Genomic DNA, 16507 nt, shown 5'->3' on the forward strand with positions numbered 1-16507 from the left:
AGGATTTGAAAAAAATGAAAAAAAAAAAAAAACATGGGTTATAGCCCATCGTTTTTTTTAATTTTGAAAAAAAAAATGACCTCGTTTTTCATCATTTTTGAACATGGGCTATAGCCCATACCGTACGGCATACTATAGCACGCCGTTTTTCATCATTTTTGAGGATTTGAAAAAAATGGAAAAAGAAAACCATGGGTTATAGCCCATAGTTTTTTTTAATTTTGAAAAAAAAAATGACCTCGTTTTTCATCATTTTTGAACATGGGCTATAGCCCATACCGTACGGCATACTATAGCACGCCGTTTTTCATCATTTTTGAGGATTTGAAAAAAAAAAAAAAAAAAAAAAACATGGGTTATAGCCCATCGTTTTTTTTAATTTTGAAAAATAAAATGACCTCGTTTTTCATCATTTTTGAACATGGGCTATAGCCCATACCGTACGGCATACTATAGCACGCCGTTTTTCATCATTTTTGAGGATTAAAAAAAAAAGAAAAAAAAAACAAAACATGGGTTATAGCCCATCGTTTTTTTTTATTTTGAAAAAAAAAATTACCTTGTTTTTCATCATTTTTGAACATGGGCTATAGCCCATACCGTACGGCATACTATAGCACGCCGTTTTTCATCATTTTTGAGGATTTAAAAAAAATGAAAAAATGAAAAAACATGGGTTATAGCCCATAGTTTTTTTTTATTTTGAAAAAAAAAATTACCTCGTTTTTCATCATTTTTGAACATGGGCTATAGCCCATACCGTACGGCATACTATAGCACGCCGTTTTTCATCATTTTTGAGGATTTGGAAAAAAATGATAAAAAAAAAAAAACATGGGTTATAGCCCATCGTTTTTTTTAATTTTGAAAAAAAAAATGACCTCGTTTTTCATCATTTTTGAACATGGGCTATAGCCCATACCGTACGGCATACTATAGCACGCCGTTTTTCATCATTTTTGAGGATTTAAAAAAAATGAAAAAATGAAAAAAGATGGGTTATAGCCCATCGTTTTTTTAATTTTTTTATTGTATAGCAGTGGCTCACAGCCTCAGCCTGATGACCTCAAAAGTCTCATATCTCCCCTGAGCCATAGGCAGTTGCTTTGGCTTAGTGGTTAAGATGTTGGCCTTCAGTGCAGGTGACCTGTGTTCGATTCCTGGGTGTTACACTCTGATGAACGTGATTCTATGTTCAACTCTTGATTCTTTCAACTTTACTATCTGAAGGCTAACATACAAAAGATCGCTTCAACAGTACAAAGAGGCAGATGTTACTGAGTGATGGTGTAGTAGGGGTTATTCCGCACAGAGAGTTCATTTTCAAATCCCACTCTTCCTAAAGTATAATGCTAGTTATTGAGCTTAATTTACTGCTATTCTAGCAGTGGCTCACAGCCTCAGCCTGATTACCTCAAAACTCTAATTGTCGTAGTGGTTAAGATGTTGGCTTTCCACGTGGGAGACCAGGGTTCGATTCCCGGCTGTTACACTATCATATAAAAGAAGACCTCAACAGCGCTAAGAAACATCTGATTATTATGATTCTGTGTCATTTAAACTTTACTACCTGAAGGCTAACGAACAAAAGATCACTTCAAAATTACCAGGAGACTTAGCCTGAGAGTGTCTGACTGATGGTGCAATGGTCTAATCATCAGGCTTTCAGTACAGACATTCCATGTTCAAGTCCTGTTCTTCCTACAGCTCAATGCTGCAGTAATTTGAACTTTTCAAGGCTTGAATGAAAAATAAAAACTCAAAAGCACCAGGAGACATCTGCTGAATGCCCAAAGGTGCCTTGGCGTAATGGTGTGGAGCGCTTGACCCGTTGCCTCTGCTACAGGCAGTTGGCAGGTTCAAGTCCCATGTCATGACATCAAGGTGCTGGAGGACCATCGGGAGAGGGTGCTCTCTCCCCCTGTTTCCTGAGATGTAACGGTTGGGGCTTATGTCTGAAAGAACCCTGTCCAGCTAACCTTTTACCATGAAAATGTCCAATTTAACATACTCTTACCACCTCTCAGTTTGCCCTTTTCCAACTGGCCTGGAAGCCAGACATAAAAGAGGGACTTTCCAACCAAGTTTTGGCCCAGTATGCAAATAGACAGACTATTCTTTCTGTCAGATGATGGGCCAAATTGCTATTTTATTTTTAAACGTTTGACCTAATTCTTATCTGTAAAATTTTAGGTGGACAGGGTTCTTTCAAACATAACCCCCAACTGCTACTTTTCAGGAAACAGGGGGAGAGAGCACCGTCTCCCGATGGTCCTCACTAGTACCTTGCATGGGACTTGAACCTGCAGGCAGGTGGTAGCAGAGGCTACCGATCAAGCACACCACACCATTGAGCTAAGGCACCTTGGGGCAAACAGCAGATGTCTCCTGGTGCTTATGAGTTTTTATTTTTTATTCTAGCCTTGAAAAGTTCAAATTACTGCAGCATTGGTTGAGTATTAGTTTTGAACCAGTAACCTTTGGATTATGAACCTCAGATTTATCTTTTGAGCCACATCGGCATGTAAGGTACAATCGGGAACTTATATTTAACCAGCCGTTTAGAATTTAGATGGACAGTGAAAATGTTCTTCAGGAGAATTGAACCCGGAATGTTCTGCTTATAAACCCCAGGTTTATATACGGTGCCACACTGGCATGTGAGGTACAATCGGGAACTTATATTTAACCATCCGTTTAGAATTTAGATGGACAGTTCTGTTTATAAACGTCTAAAACAAGTCTAAAAATAGACGTGTTTTAGACGTCTGTTTTGAGGATATGAAAAAAAAAAAAAAAACATGGGTTATAGCCCATCGTTTTTTGAAACTTTGAAAAAAAAGAAAACTCGTTTTTCATCATTTTTGAACATGGGCTATAGCCCATACCGTACGGCATACTATAGCACGCCGTTTTTCATCATTTTTGAGGATTTGAAAAAAATGAAAAACAAAAAAAAAACATGGGTTATAGCCCATCGTTTTTTTTTATTTTGAAAAATAAAATGACCTCGTTTTTCATCATTTTTGAACATGGGCTATAGCCCATACCGTACGGCATACTATAGCACGCCGTTTTTCATCATTTTTGAGGATTTGAAAAAAATGGAAAAAAAAAAAAAAACATGGGTTATAGCCCATTGATTTTTTTAATTTTGAAAAAAAAATGACCTCGTTTTTCATCATTTTTGAACATGGGCTATAGCCCATACCGTACGGCATACTATAGCACGCCGTTTTTCATCATTTTTGAGGATTTGAAAAAAATGAAAAAAAAAAAAAAACATGGGTTATAGCCCATCGTTTTTTTTAATTTTGAAAAAAAAAATGACCTCGTTTTTCATCATTTTTGAACATGGGCTATAGCCCATACCGTACGGCATACTATAGCACGCCGTTTTTCATCATTTTTGAGGATTTGAAAAAAAAAAACAAAAAAAAAACATGGGTTATAGCCCATAGTTTTTTTTAATTAAAAAAAAAAAAATGACCTCGTTTTTCATCATTTTTGAACATGGGCTATAGCCCATACCGTACGGCATACTATAGCACGCCGTTTTTCATCATTTTTGAGGATTTGAAAAAAATGAAAAAAATAAATAAACATGGGTTATAGCCCATCGTTTTTTTTAATTTTGAAAAAAAAAATGACCTCGTTTTTCATCATTTTTGAACATGGGCTATAGCCCATACCGTACGGCATACTATAGCACGCCGTTTTTCATCATTTTTGAGGATTTGAAAAAAAAAAAAAAAAAAAAAAAACATGGGTTATAGCCCATCGTTTTTTTTTTTTTTGAAAAAAAAAAATGACCTCGTTTTTCATCATTTTTGAACATGGGCTATAGCCCATACCGTACGGCATACTATAGCACGCCGTTTTTCATCATTTTTGAGGATTTGAAAAAAATGGAAAAAAAAAAAACATGGGTTATAGCCCATAGTTTTTTTTAATTTTGAAAAAAAAAAAGACCTCGTTTTTCATCATTTTTGAACATGGGCTATAGCCCATACCGTACGGCATACTATAGCACGCCGTTTTTCATCATTTTTGAGGATTTGATAAAAATGAAAAAAAAAAAAAAACATGGGCTATAGCCCATCGTTTTTTTTAATTTTGAAAAAAAAAATGACCTCGTTTTTCATCATTTTTGAACATGGGCTATAGCCCATACCGTACGGCATACTATAGCACGCCGTTTTTCATCATTTTTGAGGATTTGAAAAAAATGAAAAAAAAAAAAAAACATGGGTTATAGCCCATCGTTTTTTTTAATTTTGAAAAAAAAAATGACCTCGTTTTTCATCATTTTTGAACATGGGCTATAGCCCATACCGTACGGCATACTATAGCACGCCGTTTTTCATCATTTTTGAGGATTTCAAAAAAATGAAAAAATGAAAAAAGATGGGTTATAGCCCATCGTTTTTTGAATTTTTTTATTGTATAGCAGTGGCTCACAGCCTCAGCCTGATGACCTCAAAAGTCTCATATCTCCCCTGAGCCATAGGCAGTTGCTTTGGCTTAGTGGTTAAGATGTTGGCCTTCAGTGCAGGTGACCTGTGTTCGATTCCTGGGTGTTACACTCTGATGAACGTGATTCTATGTTCAACTCTTGATTCTTTCAACTTTACTATCTGAAGGCTAACATACAAAAGATCGCTTCAACAGTACAAAGAGGCAGATGTTACTGAGTGATGGTGTAGTAGGGGTTATTCCGTATGCAAATAGACAGACTATTCTTTCTGTCAGATGATGGGCCAAATTGCTATTTTATTTTTAAACGTTTGACCTAATTCTTATCTGTAAAATTTTAGGTGGACAGGGTTCTTTCAAACATAACCCCCAACTGCTACTTTTCAGGAAACAGGGGGAGAGAGCACCGTCTCCCGATGGTCCTCACTAGTACCTTGCATGGGACTTGAACCTGCAGGCAGGTGGTAGCAGAGGCTACCGATCAAGCACACCACACCATTGAGCTAAGGCACCTTGGGGCAAACAGCAGATGTCTCCTGGTGCTTATGAGTTTTTATTTTTTATTCTAGCCTTGAAAAGTTCAAATTACTGCAGCATTGGTTGAGTATTAGTTTTGAACCAGTAACCTTTGGATTATGAACCTCAGATTTATCTTTTGAGCCACATCGGCATGTAAGGTACAATCGGGAACTTATATTTAACCAGCCGTTTAGAATTTAGATGGACAGTGAAAATGTTCTTCAGGAGAATTGAACCCGGAATGTTCTGCTTATAAACCCCAGGTTTATATACGGTGCCACACTGGCATGTGAGGTACAATCGGGAACTTATATTTAACCATCCGTTTAGAATTTAGATGGACAATTCTGTTTATAAACGTCTAAAACAAGTCTAAAAATAGACGTGTTTTAGACGTCTGTTTTGAGGATATGAAAAAAAAACAAAAAACATGGGTTATAGCCCATCGTTTTTTGAAACTTTGAAAAAAAAAAAAAACTCGTTTTTCATCATTTTTGAACATGGGCTATAGCCCATACCGTACGGCATACTATAGCACGCCTTCATCATTTTTGAGGATTTGAAAAAAATGAAAAAAAAAAAAAAACATGGGTTATAGCCCATCGTTTTTTTTTATTTTGAAAAATAAAATGACCTCGTTTTTCATCATTTTTGAACATGGGCTATAGCCCATACCGTACGGCATACTATAGCACGCCGTTTTTCATCATTTTTGAGGATTTGAAAAAAATGAAAAAAAAAAAAAAAACATGGGTTATAGCCCATCGTTTTTTTTTATTTTGAAAAATAAAATGACCTCGTTTTTCATCATTTTTGAACATGGGCTATAGCCCATACCGTACGGCATACTATAGCACGCCGTTTTTCATCATTTTTGAGGATTTAAAAAAAATGAAAAAATGAAAAAAGATGGGTTATAGCCCATCGTTTTTTCTTTCAACTTTACTATCTGAAGGCTAACATACAAAAGATCGCTTCAACAGTACAAAGAGGCAGATGTTACTGAGTGATGGTGTAGTAGGGGTTATTCCGCACAGAGAGTTCATTTTCAAATCCCACTCTTCCTAAAGTTTAATGCTAGTTATTGAGCTTAATTTACTGCTATTCTAGCAGTGGCTCACAGCCTCAGCCTGATTACCTCAAAACTCTAATTGTCGTAGTGGTTAAGATGTTGGCTTTCCACGTGGGAGACCAGGGTTCGATTCCCGGCTGTTACACTATCATATAAAAGAAGACCTCAACAGCGCTAAGAAACATCTGATTATTATGATTCTGTGTCATTTAAACTTTACTAACTGAAGGCTAACGAACAAAAGATCACTTCAAAATTACCAGGAGACTTAGCCTGAGAGTGTCTGACTGATGGTGCAATGGTCTAATCATCAGGCTTTCAGTACAGACATTCCATGTTCAAGTCCTGTTCCTCCTACAGCTCAATGCTGCAGTAATTTGAACTTTTCAAGGCTTGAATGAAAAATAAAAACTCAAAAGCACCAGGAGACATCTGCTGAATGCCCAAAGGTGCCTTGGCGTAATGGTGTGGAGCGCTTGACCCGTTGCCTCTGCTACAGGCAGTTGGCAGGTTCAAGTCCCATGTCATGACATCAAGGTGCTGGAGGACCATCGGGAGAGGGTGCTCTCTCCCCCTGTTTCCTGAGATGTAACGGTTGGGGCTTATGTCTGAAAGAACCCTGTCCAGCTAACCTTTTACCATGAAAATGTCCAATTTAACATACTCTTACCACCTCTCAGTTTGCCCTTTTCCAACTGGCCTGGAAGCCAGACATAAAAGAGGGACTTTCCAACCAAGTTTTGGCCCAGTATGCAAATAGACAGACTATTCTTTCTGTCAGATGATGGGCCAAATTGCTATTTTATTTTTAAACGTTTGACCTAATTCTTATCTGTAAAATTTTAGGTGGACAGGGTTCTTTCAAACATAACCCCCAACTGCTACTTTTCAGGAAACAGGGGGAGAGAGCACCGTCTCCCGATGGTCCTCACTAGTACCTTGCATGGGACTTGAACCTGCAGGCAGGTGGTAGCAGAGGCTACCGATCAAGCACACCACACCATTGAGCTAAGGCACCTTGGGGCAAACAGCAGATGTCTCCTGGTGCTTATGAGTTTTTATTTTTTATTCTAGCCTTGAAAAGTTCAAATTACTGCAGCATTGGTTGAGTATTAGTTTTGAACCAGTAACCTTTGGATTATGATCCTCAGATTTATCTTTTGAGCCACATCGGCATGTAAGGTACAATCGGGAACTTATATTTAACCAGCCGTTTAGAATTTAGATGGACAGTGAAAATGTTCTTCAGGAGAATTGAACGCGGAATGTTCTGCTTATAAACCCCAGGTTTATATACGGTGCCACACTGGCATGTGAGGTACAATCGGGAACTTATATTTAACCATCCGTTTAGAATTTAGATGGACAGTTCTGTTTATAAACGTCTAAAACAAGTCTAAAAATAGACGTGTTTTAGACGTCTGTTTTGAGGATATGAAAAAAAAACAAAAAACATGGGTTATAGCCCATCGTTTTTTGAAACTTTGAAAAAAAAAAAAAACTAGTTTTTCATCATTTTTGAACATGGGCTATGGCCCATACCGTACGGCATACTATAGCACGCCGTTTTTCATCATTTTTGAGGATTTGAAAAAAATGAAAAAAAAAAAAAACATGGGTTATAGCCCATCGTTTTTTTTAATTTTGAAAAAAAAAATGACCTCGTTTTTCATCATTTTTGAACATGGGCTATAGCCCATACCGTACGGCATACTATAGCACGCAGTTTTTCATCATTTTTGAGGATTTGAAAAAAATGAAAAAAAAAAAAAAACATGGGTTATAGCCCATCGTTTTTTTTAATTTTGAAAAAAAAAATGACCTCGTTTTTCATCATTTTTGAACATGGGCTATAGCCCATACCGTACGGCATACTATAGCACGCCGTTTTTCATCATTTTTGAGGATTTGAAAAAAATTGAAAAAAAAAAAAAACATGGGTTATAGCCCATCGTTTTTTTTAATTTTGAAAAAAAAAATGACCTCGTTTTTCATCATTTTTGAACATGGGCTATAGCCCATACCGTACGGCATACTATAGCACGCCGTTTTTCATCATTTTCGAGGATTTGAAAAAAATGAAAAAAAAAAAAAACATGGGTTATAGCCCATCGTTTTTTTTTAATTTTGAAAAAAAAAATGACCTCGTTTTTCATCATTTTTGAACATGGGCTATAGCCCATACCGTACGGCATACTATAGCACGCCGTTTTTCATCATTTTTGAGGATTTGAAAAAAATGAAAAAAAAAAAAAAACATGGGTTATAGCCCATCGTTTTTTTTAATTTTGAAAAAAAAAATGACCTCGTTTTTCATCATTTTTGAACATGGGCTATAGCCCATACCGTACGGCATACTATAGCACGCCGTTTTTCATCATTTTTGAGGATTTGAAAAAAATTGAAAAAAAAACAAAACATGGGTTATAGCCCATCGTTTTTTTTTATTTTGAAAAAAAAGATTACCTCGTTTTTCATCATTTTTGAACATGGGCTATAGCCCATACCGTACGGCATACTATAGCACGCCGTTTTTCATCATTTTTGAGGATTTGAAAAAAATTAAAAAAAAAAAAAAACATGGGTTATAGCCCATCGTTTTTTTTTATTTTGAAAAAAAAAAATGACCTCGTTTTTCATCATTTTTGAACATGGGCTATAGCCCATACCGTACGGCATACTATAGCACGCCGTTTTTCATCATTTTTGAGGATTTGAAAAAAATGGGAAAAAAAAAAACATGGGTTATAGCCCATCGTTTTTTTTTATTTTGAAAAAAAAAATGACCTCGTTTTTCATCATTTTTGAACATGGGCTATAGCCCATACCGTACGGCATACTATAGCACGCCGTTTTTCATCATTTTTGAGGATTTGAAAAAAATGAAAAAAAAAAAAAAACATGGGTTATAGCCCATCGTTTTTTTTAATTTTGAAAAAAAAAATGACCTCGTTTTTCATCATTTTTGAACATGGGCTATAGCCCATACCGTACGGCATACTATAGCACGCTGTTTTTCATCATTTTTGAGGATTTGAAAAAAATGGAAAAAAAAACAAAACATGGGTTATAGCCCATCGTTTTTTTTAATTTTGAAAAAAAAAATGACCTCGTTTTTCATCATTTTTGAACATGGGCTATAGCCCATACCGTACGGCATACTATAGCACGCCGTTTTTCATCATTTTTGAGGATTTGAAAAAAATGGAAAAAAAACAAAACATGGGTTATAGCCCATCGTTTTTTTTTATTTTGAAAAAAAAGATTACCTCGTTTTTCATCATTTTTGAACATGGGCTATAGCCCATACCGTACGGCATACTAAAGCACGCCGTTTTTCATCATTTTTGAGGATTTGAAAAAAATTAAAAAAAAAAAAAAACATGGGTTATAGCCCATCGTTTTTTTTTATTTTGAAAAAAAAAATGACCTCGTTTTTCATCATTTTTGAACATGGGCTATAGCCCATACCGTACGGCATACTATAGCACGCCGTTTTTCATCATTTTTGAGGATTTGAAAAAAATGAAAAAAAAAAAAACATGGGTTATAGCCCATCGTTTTTTTTTATTTTGAAAAAAAAAATGACCTCGTTTTTCATCATTTTTGAACATGGGCTATAGCCCATACCGTACGGCATACTATAGCACGCCGTTTTTCATCATTTTTGAGGATTTGAAAAAAATGAAAAAAAAAAAAAAACATGGGTTATAGCCCATCGTTTTTTTTAATTTTGAAAAAAAAAATGACCTCGTTTTTCATCATTTTTGAACATGGGCTATAGCCCATACCGTACGGCATACTATAGCACGCCGTTTTTCATCATTTTTGAGGATTTGAAAAAAATGAAAAAAAAAACAAAACATGGGTTATAGCCCATCGTTTTTTGTTTTTTTTTTGAAAAAAAAATTACCTCGTTTTTCATCATTTTTGACCATGGGCTATAGCCCATACCGTACGGCATACTATAGAACGCCGTTTTTCATCATTTTTGAGGATTTGAAAAAAATGGAAAAAAAAAAAAACATGGGTTATAGCCCATCGTTTCTTTTAATTTTGAAAAAATAAATGACCTCGTTTTTCATCATTTTTGAACATGGGCTATAGCCCATACCGTACGGCATACTATAGCACGCCGTTTTTCATCATTTTTGAGGATTTGAAAAAAATGAAAAAAAAAAAAAAAACATGGGTTATAGCCCATCGTTTTTTTTAATTTTGAAAAAAAAAATGACCTCGTTTTTCATCATTTTTGAACATGGGCTATAGCCCATACCGTACGGCATACTATAGCACGCCGTTTTTCATCATTTTTGAGGATTTGAAAAAAATGAAAAAAAAAAAAAAACATGGGTTATAGCCCATCGTTTTTTTTAATTTTGAAAAAAAAAATGACCTCGTTTTTCATCATTTTTGAACATGGGCTATAGCCCATACCGTACGGCATACTATAGCACGCCGTTTTTCATCATTTTTGAGGATTTGAAAAAAATGGAAAAAAAAACAAAACATGGGTTATAGCCCATCGTTTTTTTTTATTTTGAAAAAAAAGATTACCTCGTTTTTCATCATTTTTGAACATGGGCTATAGCCCATACCGTACGGCATACTATAGCACGCCGTTTTTCATCATTTTTGAGGATTTGAAAAAATTTAAAAAAAAAAAAAAACATGGGTTATAGCCCATCGTTTTTTTTTATTTTGAAAAAAAAAATGACCTCGTTTTTCATCATTTTTGAACATGGGCTATAGCCCATACCGTACGCCATACTATAGCACGCCGTTTTTCATCATTTTTGAGGATTTGAAAAAAATGGAAAAAAAAAAAAAACATGGGTTATAGCCCATCGTTTTTTTTTTTTTTGAAAAAAAAAATGACCTCGTTTTTCATCATTTTTGAACATGGGCTATAGCCCATACCGTACGGCATACTATAGCACGCCGTTTTTCATCATTTTTGAGGATTTGAAAAAAATGAAAAAAAAAAAAAAACATGGGTTATAGCCCATCGTTTTTTTTTATTTTGAAAAAAAAAATGACCTCGTTTTTCATCATTTTTGAACATGGGCTATAGCCCATACCGTACGGCATACTATAGCACGCCGTTTTTCATCATTTTTGAGGATTTGAAAAAAATGAAAAAAAAAAAAAAACATGGGTTATAGCCCATCGTTTTTTTTAATTTTGAAAAAAAAAATGACCTCGTTTTTCATCATTTTTGAACATGGGCTATAGCCCATACCGTACGGCATACTATAGCACGCCGTTTTTCATCATTTTTGAGGATTTGAAAAAAATGAAAAAAAAAAAAAAACATGGGTTATAGCCCATCGTTTCTTTTTTTTTTTGAAAAAAAAAATGACCTCGTTTTTCATCATTTTTGAACATGGGCTATAGCCCATACCGTACGGCATACTATAGCACGCCGTTTTTCATCATTTTTGAGGATTTGAAAAAAATGAAAAAAAAAAAAAAACATGGGTTATAGCCCATCGTTTTTTGGTTTTTTTTTGAAAAAAAAATTACCTCGTTTTTCATCATTTTTGACCATGGGCTATAGCCCATACCGTACGGCATACTATAGAACGCCGTTTTTCATCATTTTTGAGGATTTGAAAAAAAACGAAAAAAAAAAAAACATGGGTTATAGCCCATCGTTTCTTTTAATTTTGAAAAAATAAATGACCTCGTTTTTCATCATTTTTGAACATGGGCTATAGCCCATACCGTACGGCATACTATAGCACGCCGTTTTTCATCATTTTTGAGGATTTGAAAAAAATGAAAAAAAAAAAAAAAACATGGGTTATAGCCCATCGTTTTTTTTAATTTTGAAAAAAAAAATGACCTCGTTTTTCATCATTTTTGAACATGGGCTATAGCCCATACCGTACGGCATACTATAGCACGCCGTTTTTCATCATTTTTGAGGATTTAAAAAAAATGAAAAAATGAAAAAAGATGGGTTATAGCCCATCGTTTTTTGAATTTTTTTATTGTATAGCAGTGGCTCACAGCCTCAGCCTGATGACCTCAAAAGTCTCATATCTCCCCTGAGCCATAGGCTGTTGCTTTGGCTTAGTGGTTAAGATGTTGGCCTTCAGTGCAGGTGACCTGTGTTCGATTCCTGGGTGTTACACTCTGATGAACGTGATTCTATGTTCAACTCTTGATTCTTTCAACTTTACTATCTGAAGGCTAACATACAAAAGATCGCTTCAACAGTACAAAGAGGCAGATGTTACTGAGTGATGGTGTAGTAGGGGTTATTCCGCACAGAGAGTTCATTTTCAAATCCCACTCTTCCTAAAGTTTAATGCTAGTTATTGAGCTTAATTTACTGCTATTCTAGCAGTGGCTCACAGCCTCAGCCTGATTACCTCAAAACTCTAATTGTCGTAGTGGTTAAGATGTTGGCTTTCCACGTGGGAGACCAGGGTTCGATTCCCGGCTGTTACACTATCATATAAAAGAAGACCTCAACAGCGCTAAGAAACATCTGATTATTATGATTCTGTGTCATTTAAACTTTACTAACTGAAGGCTAACGAACAAAAGATCACTTCAAAATTACCAGGAGACTTAGCCTGAGAGTGTCTGACTGATGGTGCAATGGTCTAATCATCAGGCTTTCAGTACAGACATTCCATGTTCAAGTCCTGTTCCTCCTACAGCTCAATGCTGCAGTAATTTGAACTTTTCAAGGCTTGAATGAAAAATAAAAACTCAAAAGCACCAGGAGACATCTGCTGAATGCCCAAAGGTGCCTTGGCGTAATGGTGTGGAGCGCTTGACCCGTTGCCTCTGCTACAGGCAGTTGGCAGGTTCAAGTCCCATGTCATGACATCAAGGTGCTGGAGGACCATCGGGAGAGGGTGCTCTCTCCCCCTGTTTCCTGAGATGTAACGGTTGGGGCTTATGTCTGAAAGAACCCTGTCCAGCTAACCTTTTACCATGAAAATGTCCAATTTAACATACTCTTACCACCTCTCAGTTTGCCCTTTTCCAACTGGCCTGGAAGCCAGACATAAAAGAGGGACTTTCCAACCAAGTTTTGGCCCAGTATGCAAATAGACAGACTATTCTTTCTGTCAGATGATGGGCCAAATTGCTATTTTATTTTTAAACGTTTGACCTAATTCTTATCTGTAAAATTTTAGGTGGACAGGGTTCTTTCAAACATAACCCCCAACTGCTACTTTTCAGGAAACAGGGGGAGAGAGCACCGTCTCCCGATGGTCCTCACTAGTACCTTGCATGGGACTTGAACCTGCAGGCAGGTGGTAGCAGAGGCTACCGATCAAGCACACCACACCATTGAGCTAAGGCACCTTGGGGCAAACAGCAGATGTCTCCTGGTGCTTATGAGTTTTTATTTTTTATTCTAGCCTTGAAAAGTTCAAATTACTGCAGCATTGGTTGAGTATTAGTTTTGAACCAGTAACCTTTGGATTATGAACCTCAGATTTATCTTTTGAGCCACATCGGCATGTAAGGTACAATCGGGAACTTATATTTAACCAGCCGTTTAGAATTTAGATGGACAGTGAAAATGTTCTTCAGGAGAATTGAACCCGGAATGTTCTGCTTATAAACCCCAGGTTTATATACGGTGCCACACTGGCATGTGAGGTACAATCGGGAACTTATATTTAACCATCCGTTTAGAATTTAGATGGACAATTCTGTTTATAAACGTCTAAAACAAGTCTAAAAATAGACGTGTTTTAGACGTCTGTTTTGAGGATATGAAAAAAAAACAAAAAACATGGGTTATAGCCCATCGTTTTTTGAAACTTTGAAAAAAAAGAAAAACTCGTTTTTCATCATTTTTGAACATGGGCTATAGCCCATACCGTACGGCATACTATAGCACGCCTTCATCATTTTTGAGGATTTGAAAAAAATGAAAAAAAAAAAAAAAACATGGGTTATAGCCCATCGTTTTTTTTTATTTTGAAAAATAAAATGACCTCGTTTTTCATCATTTTTGAACATGGGCTATAGCCCATACCGTACGGCATACTATAGCACGCCATTTTTCATCATTTTTGAGGATTTGAAAAAAATGCAAAAAAAAAAAAACATGGGTTATAGCCCATCGTTTTTTTTAATTTTGAAAAAAAAAATGACCTCGTTTTTCATCATTTTTGAACATGGGCTATAGCCCATACCGTACGGCATACTATAGCACGCCGTTTTTCATCATTTTTGAGGATTTGAAAAAAATGAAAAAAAAAAAAAAACATGTGTTATAGCCCATCGTTTTTTGTTTTTTTTTTGAAAAAAAAATTACCTTGTTTTTCATCATTTTTGACCATGGGCTATAGCCCATACCGTACGGCATACTATAGAACGCCGTTTTTCATCATTTTTGAGGATTTGAAAAAAAACGAAAAAAAAAAAAAACATGGGTTATAGCCCATCGTTTCTTTTAATTTTGAAAAAATAAATGACCTCGTTTTTCATCATTTTTGAACATGGGCTATAGCCCATACCGTACGGCATACTATAGCACGCCGTTTTTCATCATTTTTGAGGATTTGAAAAAAATGAAAAAAAAAAAAAAACATGGGTTATAGCCCATCGTTTTTTTTAATTTTGAAAAAAAAAATGACCTCGTTTTTCATCATTTTTGAACATGGGCTATAGCCCATACCGTACGGCATACTATAGCACGCCGTTTTTCATCATTTTTGAGGATTTGAAAAAAATGAAAAAAAAAAAAAAACATGGGTTATAGCCCATCGTTTTTTTTAATTTTGAAAAAAAAAATGACCTCGTTTTTCATCATTTTTGAACATGGGCTATAGCCCATACCGTACGGCATACTATAGCACGCCGTTTTTCATCATTTTTGAGGATTTGAAAAAAATGAAAAAAAAAAAAAAACATGGGTTATAGCCCATCGTTTTTTTTTTTTTTTTTTTTAAAAATGACCTCGTTTTTCATCATTTTTGAACATGGGCTATAGCCCATACCGTACGGCATACTATAGCACGCCGTTTTTCATCATTTTTGAGGATTTGAAAAAAATGGAAAAAAAAAAAAAACATGGGTTATAGCCCATCGTTTCTTTTAATTTTGAAAAAATAAATGACCTAGTTTTTCATCATTTTTGAACATGGGCTATAGCCCATACCGTACGGCATACTATAGCACGCCGTTTTTCATCATTTTTGAGGATTTGAAAAAAATTAAAAAAAAAAAAAAACATGGGTTATAGCCCATCGTTTTTTTTAATTTTGAAAAAAAAAAATGACCTCGTTTTTCATCATTTTTGAACATGGGCTATAGCCCATACCGTACGGCATACTATAGCACGCCGTTTTTCATCATTTTTGAGGATTTAAAAAAAATGAAAAAATGAAAAAAGATGGGTTATAGCCCATCGTTTTTTGAATTTTTTTATTGTATAGCAGTGGCTCACAGCCTCAGCCTGATGACCTCAAAAGTCTCATATCTCCCCTGAGCCATAGGCAGTTGCTTTGGCTTAGTGGTTAAGATGTTGGCCTTCAGTGCAGGTGACCTGTGTTCGATTCCTGGGTGTTACACTCTGATGAACGTGATTCTATGTTCAACTCTTGATTCTTTCAACTTTACTATCTGAAGGCTAACATACAAAAGATCGCTTCAACAGTACAAAGAGGCAGATGTTACTGAGTGATGGTGTAGTAGGGGTTATTCCGCACAGAGAGTTCATTTTCAAATCCCACTCTTCCTAAAGTTTAATGCTAGTTATTGAGCTTAATTTACTGCTATTCTAGCAGTGGCTCACAGCCTCAGCCTGATTACCTCAAAACTCTAATTGTCGTAGTGGTTAAGATGTTGGCTTTCCACGTGGGAGACCAGGGTTCGATTCCCGGCTGTTACACTATCATATAAAAGAAGACCTCAACAGCGCTAAGAAACATCTGATTATTATGATTCTGTGTCATTTAAACTTTACTAACTGAAGGCTAACGAACAAAAGATCACTTCAAAATTACCAGGAGACTTAGCCTGAGAGTGTCTGACTGATGGTGCAATGGTCTAATCATCAGGCTTTCAGTACAGACATTCCATGTTCAAGTCCTGTTCCTCCTACAGCTCAATGCTGCAGTAATGTGAACTTTTCAAGGCTTGAATGAAAAATAAAAACTCAAAAGCACCAGGAGACATCTGCTGAATGCCCAAAGGTGCCTTGGCGTAATGGTGTGGAGCGCTTGACCCGTTGCCTCTGCTACAGGCAGTTGGCAGGTTCAAGTCCCATGTCATGACATCAAGGTGCTGGAGGACCATCGGGAGAGGGTGCTCTCTCCCCCTGTTTCCTGAGATGTAACGGTTGGGGCTTATGTCTGAAAGAACCCTGTCCAGCTAACCTTTTACCATGAAAATGTCCAATTTAACATACTCTTACCACCTCTCAGTTTGCCCTTTTCCAACTGGCCTGGAAGCCAG

The sequence above is a fragment of the Protomyctophum parallelum genome (assembly GCF_964188405.1).
Source record: "Protomyctophum parallelum genome assembly, chromosome: 15".
Taxonomy (NCBI): Eukaryota; Metazoa; Chordata; class Actinopteri; order Myctophiformes; family Myctophidae; genus Protomyctophum; species Protomyctophum parallelum.